Source organism: Dama dama, chromosome 12, assembly GCF_033118175.1.
Source record: "Dama dama isolate Ldn47 chromosome 12, ASM3311817v1, whole genome shotgun sequence".
NCBI lineage: Eukaryota > Metazoa > Chordata > Mammalia > Artiodactyla > Cervidae > Dama > Dama dama.
The window spans coordinates 58201154-58214849 of NC_083692.1; positions in this window are offsets into that span (position 1 = coordinate 58201154).

Genomic DNA, 13696 nt, shown 5'->3' on the forward strand with positions numbered 1-13696 from the left:
TCCGGTCCCATCACTTCATGGCAAATAGATGGGGAAACAGTGGAAACCATGGCTGACTTTATTTTGGGGGGCTCTAAAATCACTGCAGATGGTGACTGCAGCCATGAAATTAAAAGACGCTTACTTCTTGGAAGGAAAGTTATGACCAACCTAGATAGCATATTAAAAAGCAGAGACATTACTTTGTCAACTAGGGTCCGTCTAGTCAAGGCTGTGGTTTTTCCAGTAGTCATGTATGGATGTGAGAGTTGGACTATAAAGAAAGCTGAGCACTGAAGAATTGATGCTTTTGAACTGTGGTGTTGGAGAAGACTCTCGAGAGTCACTTGGACTGCAAGGAGATCCATCCTAAAGGAGATCAGTCCTGAGTGTTCATTGGAAGGACTGATGTTGAAGCTGAAATTACAATACTTTGGCCACCTGATGCAACAAGCTAACTCATTTGAAAAGACCCTGATGCTGGGAAAGATTGAGGGCAGGAGGAGAAGGGGATGACAGAGGATGAGATGGTTGGATGGCATCACTGACTCAATGGACATGAGTTTGGGTAAACTCCAGGAGTTGGTGATGGACAGGGAGGCCTGGCGTGCTGTGGTTCATGGGGTCGCAAAGAGTTGTACATGACTGAGTGACTGAACTGAATTAGTAACTTAAAAACAATAAACATGATCTCTCACAGTTTCTGTATATGTCTCACAGTCTCAGAATTCCTAAGTGGTTTAATTCCTGGTGCTTTTAACTCAGAGTCTTTAATGAGGTTATTGACAACATGTTTACCATGGTAGTCATCTGAAAGTTTTAAGTGGTGCTGAAAGAGCCACTTCTCAAATGGCTCTCATGTACTTGCAAGTTGGTGCTGACTGGGCTTTAGCATCTTTCCACATAAGTCTCTCCATAAACTTCATGACTTCAGAGCAAGCCATCCAAGAAAGCAAGCCAGAACCAGTGACGCTTTTTATCATCTAGCCTTAGAGACCACTTCGGTTGCTTCTGCAATATACCACTGGTCTTAAAGGACAGACCCATTCAAAGTGAGAGAGCATCATACAAGACAGTGATACACATAGACAAGGATCACTGGGGTCCATTATGGAGGCTGAGTACCATACCTAATAGGTCCACTTTCATGGTCATAATGACTTAAGTCTCCTGGCTAAGAACCTGGTTCTGGGGTTGGATAGACAAGCATTCTCTTTTTAATTGCACTGCCTACCTACTTACTCTTTCTAATCCTCTGTTTCCTCATCTGTTATATGGAAATGGTAGATCCATCCCATAGGTTTGTAATGAGCATTAAATGAGTTAATGACACAGAGTAGTCCTTTCTGTCAGATCATGTCATTTTATAACTTAAAATCTTCCAGTGGCTTCCCCTAGACTTGGAATTTAACTGGTCTATCAGATCCAGACCTAGCTACTAACTGACTTAGCCACTACTACCACCACCACCACCACTACCTAATCTAGTTCTGATCTGGTTTCTTTGTCTCCCTTCCTCACTCCACTCTATCCACTGGCCTCCTTTCTGCTCACCCGTGTTAAGTTCTCTCCTATCTCAGAGCCTTTGCACTTGCTGTTACCTCTACGTGGTACATCTTTTCCCTGTATGTTTTCATGGATCATTTATTCACCTCATTGAGATCCCTACCTGAATGTTACCTCCTCAGAGACCTTCCTGGCCCTTCCTTTCATTCCTTTGTCCTTATTTTTCTGTTTATAGCACTTATCCCTACTTGACATTTTATTATGTATTTGTTTGCCTATTTTGATTTATGTGGCTCTCCTTCATTAGTATGTGAGTCCATAAATACCGTATTTCATTCACTATCTTATCCTTAGTGCTTAGAAGTATGCCTGGCTTAGAGTACATGTTTCATAAATATTTGTTTAAAAAGTAAAGAATACATGCAAGTTACTCAGCACATTGCTTGACCTACAACATCATGAGTTCAATAAACCTTAGCTAATGTCAATCTCATCATCATCTACATCCTTCCCATCATCCCTGACCACCTTAATATCTCACATGTATATGGGACTTTGTGTGTCTGCTCAGTCCCTCAGTCATGTCTGACTCTTTGTGACCTCCTGCAGGAATTTTCCAGGCAAGAATGCTGGAGCAGGTTGCCATTTCCTACTCCAGGGGATCTTCCTGACCCAAGTCTCTTGCATCATGTGCATTGGCAGGCAGATTCTTCACCACAGCGCCACGTGGAATATTGTACTTGACTCTTCTCAAGTTCTTTTGTCATTTGTAGGAAATAGGCAGTAATACTTTAAAGCAAAGCTGTAATTGTGGAGCTATAATTGAAATGCTCTGACAAGTAATGAAACTGGAAAGTGCAAGGGGAGGATTTGTCTCCTATAAATGTCTTTTTTTTTTTTCCAAAGGGTCCTACCTGAAAATTGAGTAGGCTTTCCTCAGGACAGATGAATGTATTATAAACTGGTCATTTTAAGTTCCTTTAAGATTTGACTTTTAAAGAGCCTTTAATGGTTGAGCAGTGCCCTGAATCTTTCTAGACCAAATTTTGAAGCAGAGGATCATGTTTTATGACTTTTCAACTTTTGGAATTCCCCTGGAAGATTAGTCGTTTCTTCCACACACTCACTCTACTTCTGTCTACACCCACTGTTCCCTGGCAAGTCAGAATCTCATGCTGGCCTGCTGGCCTGTCTGGTGCTTTCATGTAAATTAGGGAAAGGAACCTTTCCTCCTGAGAGAGGAAGCCCTGCAGGGGACTTGACTTGGCAGAGACAGCAGGGTCTTGTGTTCTGCAGGACAGAAGATGAATTTGAGCCTCACTCAGCCTTTGGCAGGAAACCCTGGAGCACAGTGGTGGGCAGTGGAAGTCTGCTTCCTTTGTGCTGCCCACAGGCCACCCATGTGTCTGCTGTCCTTCTGGGAGATGACTATCCTGCTGAATCCTATTGAATAGAACAAGTCTTGACTGAGAGGCGGTCTAGCACAGTGGGGACTGCATAGCAAGGTGCTTAAGAGTCAGGGTTTGAAAGTCAGATTCCTGACCTTGAATCCTATCTCTACCATTCAGTGACCTAAGATCTTAGGCAAGTTATACAATCTCTCGGTGCTTCAGTCTTGGGCTATTGTGAGGTTTATATGAGTTAATATATGCAATACATACTCAAAACACACGATTTATTATATGAGGGGGGCAGAAGACCTAGGAAGTTTGTTCAAACAATGCCTCCTTGTGCATTTATGAGCAACTGGGTGAAAATATAATAACATCTGAGAATGCTTCACTCTGATGCCTTCCACTTGCCCTTTCTAGAGTTAGAGACTAGTATTGAGTCATCCAGCAAGCATTTGAACACTTACTGTGTTTAGTGGTGGACAAACACGTTTAAAGACACAACTTTCACCTTAAAAGTATATTCCCCAATTCTCAAAAAGTCAATCAAACTAAGAGAATGTGCCCATATTCAGGATGCATGGCATATTCTAGTTTACTAGAATGGACTCATTCTTTAGAGATAGATGATCTTTCAGTTCAAACTTCCTCTCTTATTGACTGTGTGATCTCAAGAAAGTTACTTAACTTCCATGAACCTCAGTTTTCCACAAAGTAAAATGAGTGGAGGGGGAGAATTTCATGGGCTATTTTAAGGATTGAGACAACATTTAGAACAAAAGGGGTGTGGTATACAGGAGGTAGTTATTCCTTGGTAGTTTTTGTCTTTATCAATATTTTCTATTAGCCTCATCTAATTTCTGTTGTGGGGCTTCCCAGCTGGCTCAGTGATAAAGAATCTACCTGCCAAGCAGGAAACGTGGGTTCAATCCCTGGTTCTGGAAGATCCCCTGCAGAAGGAAATGGCAATCCACTCTGCCCGGAAAATTCCATGAACAGAGGAGCCTGGAGGGCTGCAGTCCATGGAGTCACAAAGAGTCAGACACAACTTAGCAACTAAACAACAAGAACAATTTCTATTATAAAGATCTGTGGTGGCATCTTAATATCCCACAGATGTAAATCCAGATACATCACATGCCAGACCTTTGGGAATCTGGCCTCACCTACCTTTCGACCCACTGCTTTCACCATGAACCTTACAGCCCAAACATGTAGAACTACTTGCAGTTTCCAGAACTCGCTGTGACACATATACTGCCTTTGTTTCCAGCGTCCCCTCTCCCTAGATGACTCTTCTTGTTTCCTCTGCTGGTGAACTATCATTCTTATGTAAAACAGATACATTTAGTTAAAGAATAATAATTTAAAAAAAAACATGTTCTTACAGGTTAAGAAATAGAAATAGAAGGCCCCTGAGATCTCCACATTAAAAAAAAAAAAATCAGCATTTGTGATATTTGTATTTTAAAAGCTTTGAAGATGAAATCCTTATGTTTATGTACTACCTCTATCATGAAGAAACCAGGAAATTTACTTGTGCCCCTAAATGCCATAAAGGCTCCCAGTCATTCTGCAGGGATGCTGTTAGTAATTTAAATAATGAAACACAATTTGATCAATAGAAAAGTATTAATAAAAAATAATATATTAAATTCAATACATTCAACTTAATATATTAAATTTTTTTCTACTATGTTTTGTTTCTTTTGAAAATCTAGAGCGTGATTCCTTTGTTAAAATAAATATGGTGGCTCTTGTGGGGAATGGAGGGTGTCTTTTTATGTTTTCTCTTGTCTGGTCATAAGGAGCCACTAGGTGGCAGAGGATGCTTCTTTTTATCACAATGAGAAAGCCTGAAAAATATTTTCAGTTGGAAACAGGTTTTAGAAGACAGAAAAAGCTTCACTTCATAGGTTAATATGTTGCACTAGTATCCTATGACGCTGCACGTAGCAATTTTAGCCTATTGCCTGTATTATAGTAACAATAACAACAATAATATCAAACCACAGCCATGTATTGTATGATAACTGTGTACAAGGCATCAGATGAAGAGGTGTCCAGATATTGTGCTGTTTAATTTTCACAGCAACCAGAGGAAGCAAACACTATTAATCTTTTTACAGAAGAAAAATCTGAGTCTTGAAAAGAGAAGAAACAAAATGCCCAAAACACAAATAAGCAGCAGAAACCAGATTCAAACCAGGTCAGTTGGATTTTAACACCTGGGGATTAACAACTTCATTCCACAGACTGTCAGAACTGGGAAAATATTTAATTTTTTTTTAGAAGAATTAACCACTCTATGATATCATGGTTTAGATGTTATTATAATTTCTATGAGCTTAGTCCTTACAGGCCTTATGAAATAGTTTATTAAGGACTTAACAGATGTGTTGGCCCAACCTCTTATCGCTTTCTCCATTTAGTCACCATTTGAACCTAATTCCAAATTATCATGTTTAATCCATTCTCTCAAAACCTTCTTTCCATTGTGCCTGTATGTCAAGAAAAGATAATTTATGAATGAAAGTCAAATTTTCACCAGTGTTTTATAGACTTTTCTCTAGTCAAAAGAAAATTAAGTCCCCTGCCACTGTGTAATTGACAAGAATAATATTATAATGGTGTCAATGTACATGTGTAGAAAATAAGTAAAATCAAATGTCATTAAAAAATTAGTTTTTGCAATCCAAAGTGCTCATCTTTAGAAAATAATGCTATTATCTAAAGCCTCAAAGTAGCAGAAGGCACCCATCCTAACAAAGAAGCATTTTTCCTTATTTCAAAAAAACAAAAAACAAAAAAAAAAACTTAAAAACAGTCTGAAAGATATAATGGGAAAAGTGAGAGATTATGGAGGCAATACTGGTTAATGTTAAGCTTTGTGGCAGTGTGTGACTTCTATATATATCTGAAACGGGGCAGTGATCATGTGGAAATATCACAGGGCTACATGATTCATTGGAAATCTCATAGGGCTGGACCTCCTAAATGATAAAGTTTTCCTAAGTATCTTTTTATTTGTGTTTCCTTTCTATATTCTGTTGTTGTTCAGTTGCTAAGTCTTGTCTGACTCTTTGCAACCGCATGGACTGCAGTATGCCAGGTTTCCCTGTCCTTCACTATCAGAAAATGATGCCATTTTGCTCAAACTCAACCTCATGTCCATTGAGTTGGTGATGCCATCCAACCATCTCATCCTCTGTCGTCCCCTTCTTCTCCTGCCTTCAATCTTTCCCAGCATCAGGGCCTTTTCAAATGAGTCAGTTCTTCCCATCAGGTGGCCAAAGTATTGGAGCTTCAGCTTCATCATCAGTCCATCCAATGAATATTTCAGTCTTGATTTCCTTTTAGGATTGACTGGTTTGATCTCCTTGCAGTCCAAGGGACTCTCAAGAATCTTGTGAGTTAGATGGATGACGTTACAATATTCGGCCCTGGAAAGGAGTGTGAACTCATCGCAGCAACTTCTGTGTGGAAATTTCACCAGTTAAATGTTGGATTCTATTTATCTGTTCATTATTTAAAAAGAGATTACTGCCTGTATTTTTATGTTTTTCATAATTTGTATATGTATTATTATGCAATGCAATCACAGAAGTCAGATATTTTGTATTTTTATCTGTACTTTTTTCCAATTCACTGGGCCTTTGTAATACTTTTTGTTTTCCTACTAAAAATAGCTATTGGTTAGCTAAGTGTCATGGGTCATCACTCCACTGAAAACAGTAATGTAGCTTTAACAAAAAAGGGGCAGCCTTGCCAAAGGCATCAAGAATAAAAAATTTCATATTGTATAAAACTACTTCCCCTTCTCCATTGCACTAGAGTAAATAAGGCTAACTACTATGACAGTCAAATTTCAAAATGTCAATGGCTTAACACAAGAAAAGTTTATTTTTGCTCTCTTTTAAAATCTAATGAGGGCATTCTGGATTGGAAGATGGCCTTCAGTGTGGTCATTCAGGGTCTGTTTCCCCCATGTGGCTATGACTCACCAGGATCTGATTTCTCTGTTCACATAGAACTGTGTACGGATGATCACATAGGAAGTTTGCAGGTCAGGCCTAGAAATGGTCAGCATAGTTTTGCCCTCTTTTGGCCATAGTTCAGTCATGTGCAGGGGAGATGGGGAACTGTGGCTTAGCTGTGTGACCAGAGGTTTTGTTGATCATGAAACAGCCCTTGCCTGGCTAGTGAATTGTTACTGAGACGTCTCAAATGTTATGTGACTCTGTAAGGCTTTAGAGCAGACACTGGCTGTGGACGGGCATGAAAGAGGAAAAATGGATATACAGGAGGTGAAGCAGGGGCTAAGATTTACCTGAGTCCACTGACAGCACTGCCTACATACAATGAGAGCTCTTCTGCCATCTTTACAACTCTCCTTTGAGTTCACTTTCCATTGCCTTTAGCATGACCTGGCCTCCACCTCTGGCAGCCAGAGAACTCATGATCAATCAATGTGTCCAATATTCATTAGTAGAATGAAAACTGACAACCTGAATAAGAAAATTAATGAGGCTATAGGCTCATTAAGCAAATGTATTAGTGAATAGTTTAGTGATATTTGAAATAGATTATAACATTGTTTTTATCCTTATACTAGGAAGGACACATGCCTAGTGCTGAATTTGATAATTGTGTTGTTTGATTATTGAAAATCACATTCAAGTGTATTGATCACCTTTTTAATCTTTGAAGCTGACTGAATGTAAATTTGATTTGATGTCTTCAAACTTGAGTATGTTATAAAAGGGCCTTAACCCCTTTTATGGAGATTAAGAGAAACCTCTTTCAGTTAACTTGTTTTATTATTGTTACCATGGAGACCACAGGAAGCACAATCTTCATAAATTCATAATGCAAATGAATTATCCTTCAAGCAATGAATGTTTTTATGTATGTATTCACTTCAAATAATTTTTGAAGTGATTATATTTTTGTCAAAAAATGAATATGGATTTTTTTACTTGTTTAAGTTTCATAAATATGCAGCCTAGGATCATAGGTTATAAATATAAAATTAATTCACTGAGATATTCACTTTATGATTCTAAAGTTATTAATTAGTTCATCACAAAATGTCATAGCAAAAAAGCAGTTTAATGATATAAATTGCTTTTATGAGCTACAGATCATTAAAATGTGCAGTTATAATGAAAAGAAAATTTTATACACAATATCAAGCTTAATATTAGAGCTCTATTCTAAAGTATTTGACTTATTCTGTAAGATATATATTATTCTGTTCTAAATTTTGAAATAATAATTATAATTTCAAAATATACACACAAAATGCGAATCATCAAAAGTCATGAATGAAAGTAATTTACTGTTGTCAGTTTAGTGTTGGTAATAGTGATGACCATCTATGTTTATTTAATTCTCATAACAAACTCTTTGCTTGAATGGTAACATTTCCTCACTCACCCCTAAATATTGTGTCTTTCTCATTGAGAATTATGACCCTCTCAGAAATCTCTGTGAGGATTCTGGAGAAAATGTGGCTTTAGCCCAAAAGACTGTTATAATTCTGTAAATTCATTCATCTTAGCCAGAAATGACATCTCATGTTTATGTTAATTTAAGAAAAGTAAGTTTACTTTGCTACTCTCCTCAAAGAATATTCAACAGTATTCTGCATTGTAGCTTGGGTTCAGATGCAGCCTGCTCCTGGGGGCAGAGGAAAGAAGCAGTCCTTTTTTAGCTATTTGGGGATTCCCTCTCACCAACCTTCTAATCATCCAGGCTGAAGAGTCATCCAACCCTTCTTAAAACTACCCTCCCCACTAGAGAGCTACAAAATAATTTTTCCCACAACCAGTAATTAGCATGTACATAGAGATGAATTTGGGGTCACTGGGGGCTGTTTTGTCTACATTTTCCCCAGCAGAGAAGCAGAAAAGCATTGGAGCCAGTTTGTTACCTCTCAGCTCAGTCATTCACAAATTATGGAAACTTGGACAAATTGCTAAACTTCTCTTTGCCTCATTTTCCTATGAACATAAAACAGGGATAATAAGAGTACTTATTTCATAAGCAAGGCGTGAAAAAGCCAACTGTTACCTTTTCAGAAATTTTGCAAGTCATTGTTAAAGACAGCCTGTATTAAAATTTTTTATATAATTTAATAAATAACATATTAAATCAATGGTAGCAAATACTCAAAACTTATTACTTTTTAATTATTTTACTAAGTTTTACATTTATCTTTATTTCTGAGATTATTTACAGTTATTTAATCTATATGGTGCTAATAGCATATATAGGTGGGCTACTGTGAATTTCTGACCAAGTTCCATATTCAGTGATATCAGATTGGTAGCTTGAAATTGTCTATGGTGGAGTGTATGTCGCTCAGTGGAGTCCAACTCTTTGTGACCCCATGGACTATACAGTCCATGGAATTGTCCAGGCCTGGATACTGGAGTGGGTAGCTGCTCCCTTCTCCAGGGGATCTTCCCCATTCAGGGATCGAACTCAAGATTCCTGCATTGCAGGTGGATTCTTTACCAGCTGAGCTACCAGGGAAACCCCAGGGAAATAGGCAAACACTACAACTCAGGCCTTTTTTTCTTGAGTGTTGGTTGTTAAACATTAATTAGTCCACCAATACATTACCAGTTCATATTGTTTTTAGGATTTGCTATCCTAAAGAATAAGTTCAATTTATAATATATATTAATGTAAGTGTGCTAAATATGTGTGTACCTATTTAAAACCAAAATAGCATGGTTGGCACTGTAAGTTCTCAAAATGTGTTAGCCGTTAGTATTTCTGAGGTGTGTTTATTTCATTTTTCACATTTATATTCTTTCCTCCCTTTCTCCTTGAGTTCTATTTCTTTTTCTCCTTCCTCTTTCCCTTCCCTCACTCCCACACTCAAAGTAGGGTTTATGGGGAGATATGACAATAACTGGAAACCATTCTAGGCTCTTTTTCTTTCCCTTTCATCTCTATTGACTTGACTTTAAGCCCTGCCCCCACCAGATCACTGACTGGATACACCTGACTTAACACTGGTTCCCCAGAACTCCATATGTTTGCAGTCTTCCTTCTGTTCATTCTCTCTCATGACTCATTTGGTTCTAGAAAGTCAAAGCTACAGCTACAAACTGCTGCTCTTCAACACTATTGCCCTTCTCAGACCACTCCTACGATCCACTACAAGGGTTTAGAACATTTTCTAGAGAATATTTTTGATTAAATGAGCTCAAGCAGCTGTAAACAGCAGTAGACTATTCTGTGAAGAAGTATGCAGATACTAATGTTACTAAGATTTTAATTTGTCCCCAGTTTCTGGAAGCTTCATCTTTGCCCTTTGTTCTCTATTGTATATGCCTCGTCAAGAGCTTGCCTATGTAGCGATTGTTGTCAAATGGGCTCTGGTTTTGAGATTCAGATAGTCATGCTGTTTGTCAATTTAATGACCTGCTTTGGTTCATTTTACAATTAGATATCCCTCTGCCTCATGGCCTAATTCTGTTTTTATTGATTTGCCTTTTAATGATGAACTTTGAGATTTAGTTTTACTATGTCTTGGTTTCATTCTATTTTAAAGTATAGGTTACCATTTTGCCCTAATTCAAACTACCAGTAACATCTGAATTTTGAGTTGCAGTTGAGCATGTAAAAATACTGATTTGCTACAACAATGAAATAGTTACTGCCTACAATTATACTTTTGGTAAACAGAGTCAGTTATAGAGTCCAAATTTTAGAGAACCATCCAAGGGATTACTTTTTCCTCCAAGAGATTTTTATGCCTGATTTTTGCCACAACCTCCAGTGATCTTCCTAGTGCTCCTCATGATCAAAATAATTTAAGGTTCTATAGCTGGCTCTTTTATCTATGCCACTGGGAATACTTTATCTAAATATGTACAGTTGTATCTTCAAATAATTGTAGATTAAAAATGAAACTCTAAAGTAAGAACTTTAATGACTAGTCCCTTAAAAGTTGTGTTTTTTTCCCCAAAAAAGTCAATTAAACACTTTATCTCAAGATTTTGCTGCCCATATCATCTTAAATAGGCCATGGACTGGCATTAATCCACCATCTGGGGCAATTTAATAGTTGCTTTTTAGGTTAAAGGTGGCCTTTGGCAGGGTAAGTTAATTGTCTAACCCACCCCTGATATTGTCCCAGTTGCAGAGCAGATGGTGCAGTGAGCAGAGGGTAGCTATTGCAGACCCACCCCATGGTTTCATCGGCTTACAGGCCACAACACAACTCTCTGAAGCTTTCAGAATCAGAAACAAATGAAAACCTCTCTACTGGGGACTCAAGAACATTCTCTTCCAGCTCTGCCTCCCCAAACCAACAGAGATCTGAAATATAAACTATCTTTTTGTGTAATAAAAGATAATGGTATGACTTCTACAAGTGTTGAAAAAAGTTTTCTTTGAGTTTAGGGAGAAAGCCTGGGTGAGAAGTCCCCTAAAGAACAGGTGTTGCAGTGTGTTTGAATAGTGGGCCATCTGCTAGGCTATAGGAACCTGCTGGGTGTAACTGGCTGCCCGACACATCAGGGTGTCATTGATTAATACATCACATAAAATATGTTAACACCATGCTTGTAGGGAATGGTACCCAGTGTGGTACGAAGCTGAAATTAAAATCGAAGATCTGTAACTTGTTTGTTCTGCTTGGTGTGGTCTAATGTGAGATTTAAGTATATTATATTTGGGAGTATGATAAGCTTTTCATTCACTTACTTAGTAAAACTATAAAACCTGTTACTTCTTCTTTTATACCAATAAGATCCAATGGAATGAATCTTTCAAAATGTAAAATATCTTCTCTACAAAATATAATACAAGCAATATTCTACTCAAAATCACATCTCCCATAGATCAGATTATCTCATTAGTAAAATATTCTTCCATCCTAATCCAGAATTTTTTAAGGGTATTACCAGAGCTTAATATTCTTTCATGAACGTAGAACATATCTAAAGTGTATTACTTCGTCTTGACTTCCTTTGAATGACATTTCTGTTTCATAGACGTTCTTGTTCATATTTTTGAAGGGAGTAGGTGTAAAACCATTTGCAGCCTTTATATAGCTTTTGAAGTATGTTGTGTGTTATCTGAGTGATCTGTCTGCTACTCTTATGTCTTTCAAACAGGCTGGAAAATTACTAGTAGCTCTCTCCATCTTGAAATACAGGTGACAGAAACTGAAGGAAACACCTTAAAACTATCAGGGAAAATCTTATAATTGGGTTATAATTTTTCTTTCTGTAGGGAAAATACCATTTAGACATAGGAAATAGGCTGGGAAATATAAACAGAGCTAAGGAGCAACTGGATCTGTAATACATTGACTGAAGGAAAGCTACACGGCTCAAAATAGCCTAGAGTTAAAACTCCCCTCCAGGTCCTGCCCACCATTCTATACAGAATAAAGAACTTTCTCCCCCAAAGAAAGGAATGGACATTAAGATTGATTACGTTCAGCTCCCAGCCAATCCCAGTCTCCGGTGATGTGATTCACGGGGTCGCGAAGAGTCGGACACGACTGAGCGACTGAACTGAACTGAACTGAACTAATCAAAAATAATCATGAGGAAAAACAGACCCCCTCAAAATGATGCATCTCCACATATATATGTTTTTTATATATACCTACTCTCTTCTTGACTAAGTGCATCAGCTCACTAATCTGACCGCTGCCCCTTCTCGCCTCATTAAAGGTGATCCTGTAAAGTGCGGATCTTGGTTTTTGGGTTTTTTTTTTTTTTTCCACGAACCTCGCCTTCTCTAACTCCCTTCCCTTACATTGACAGTTTTTGGTAATCCTCAGTGTGATTAGAAATTTTATTCATGATAGAAGTCTTGTATGAAAATGGAGCAGTTTTCTGTTTTCCATTGTCGGATCTCTCCAGTGGTCATAGAAATCACGCAGGTAAATTGTAATAATGTGCTCATAGTCCTGGACACCAGAAGCACCATTGGTTATATTGTTGGTTTGTGAACATCTATTGCAAGTTCCATCTCAAAATTCAAGTCATAGTCTGGGCTCTCCTTCTCCCCCTAGCAAAGGGCTTAGAAACCAGGATTGGACCCCTGGGGTTCTGACAAATTGAGAAGAGTATTTTGTCCATCTATTTAAATGCTTTGTGGGCTCCAATGTGATTAGTATGGGCCTCAAGACACAGTTGGTCTGGGCCTTCAGGGAGCCGCAGCTGGGGTGTAGAAAGAGGAGGAAAAGGAGGTAACAGGTAGCATGGGCCAAGCAGCCATCATTCACGGCAAGAGTCCATCCTGATACCACACAGGAGGGAAGGGCAGTTCTTACAGTCAGGCCAGGTCTATAGAATGGATGTTGGCACATTAGCGACTCCCTGCATAAATTAAAACCCAAACTCCCAAACTCAAACTGCTCATCTTTATGAAGCACAACAGTCTGCCAGTGCATCAGTGGGCTTCCTCTTGTAGCATCAACCTATGATGACAATCAACGTTAAAGATAATTATCATTCCATAAGAAGTAAAATAACATTTTAAGGGTTTGTTAGCTACTCCTTTGTTAAGTAATGTGATTCTGCAGAACTTCTGGTTCACTCTGATGAAATGCAAGGATTATGAAAATTAGATAAACTAAAAATACTTCCAACAACAACAAAAAGATTAAGCTTAAGATGTTGCATGACTCTAACTGAACAGAAATCTGAGCTGTGTTCAAAGGAGGTATCTTTTACAAAAAGCAGGGGCAGATATAAAAATAGAAATTTGAGCAGTGGCTCACAGCCTATTTTATATCATTTGGATCCAGAACAAATGGTACCACAATATCTATCGGTAGA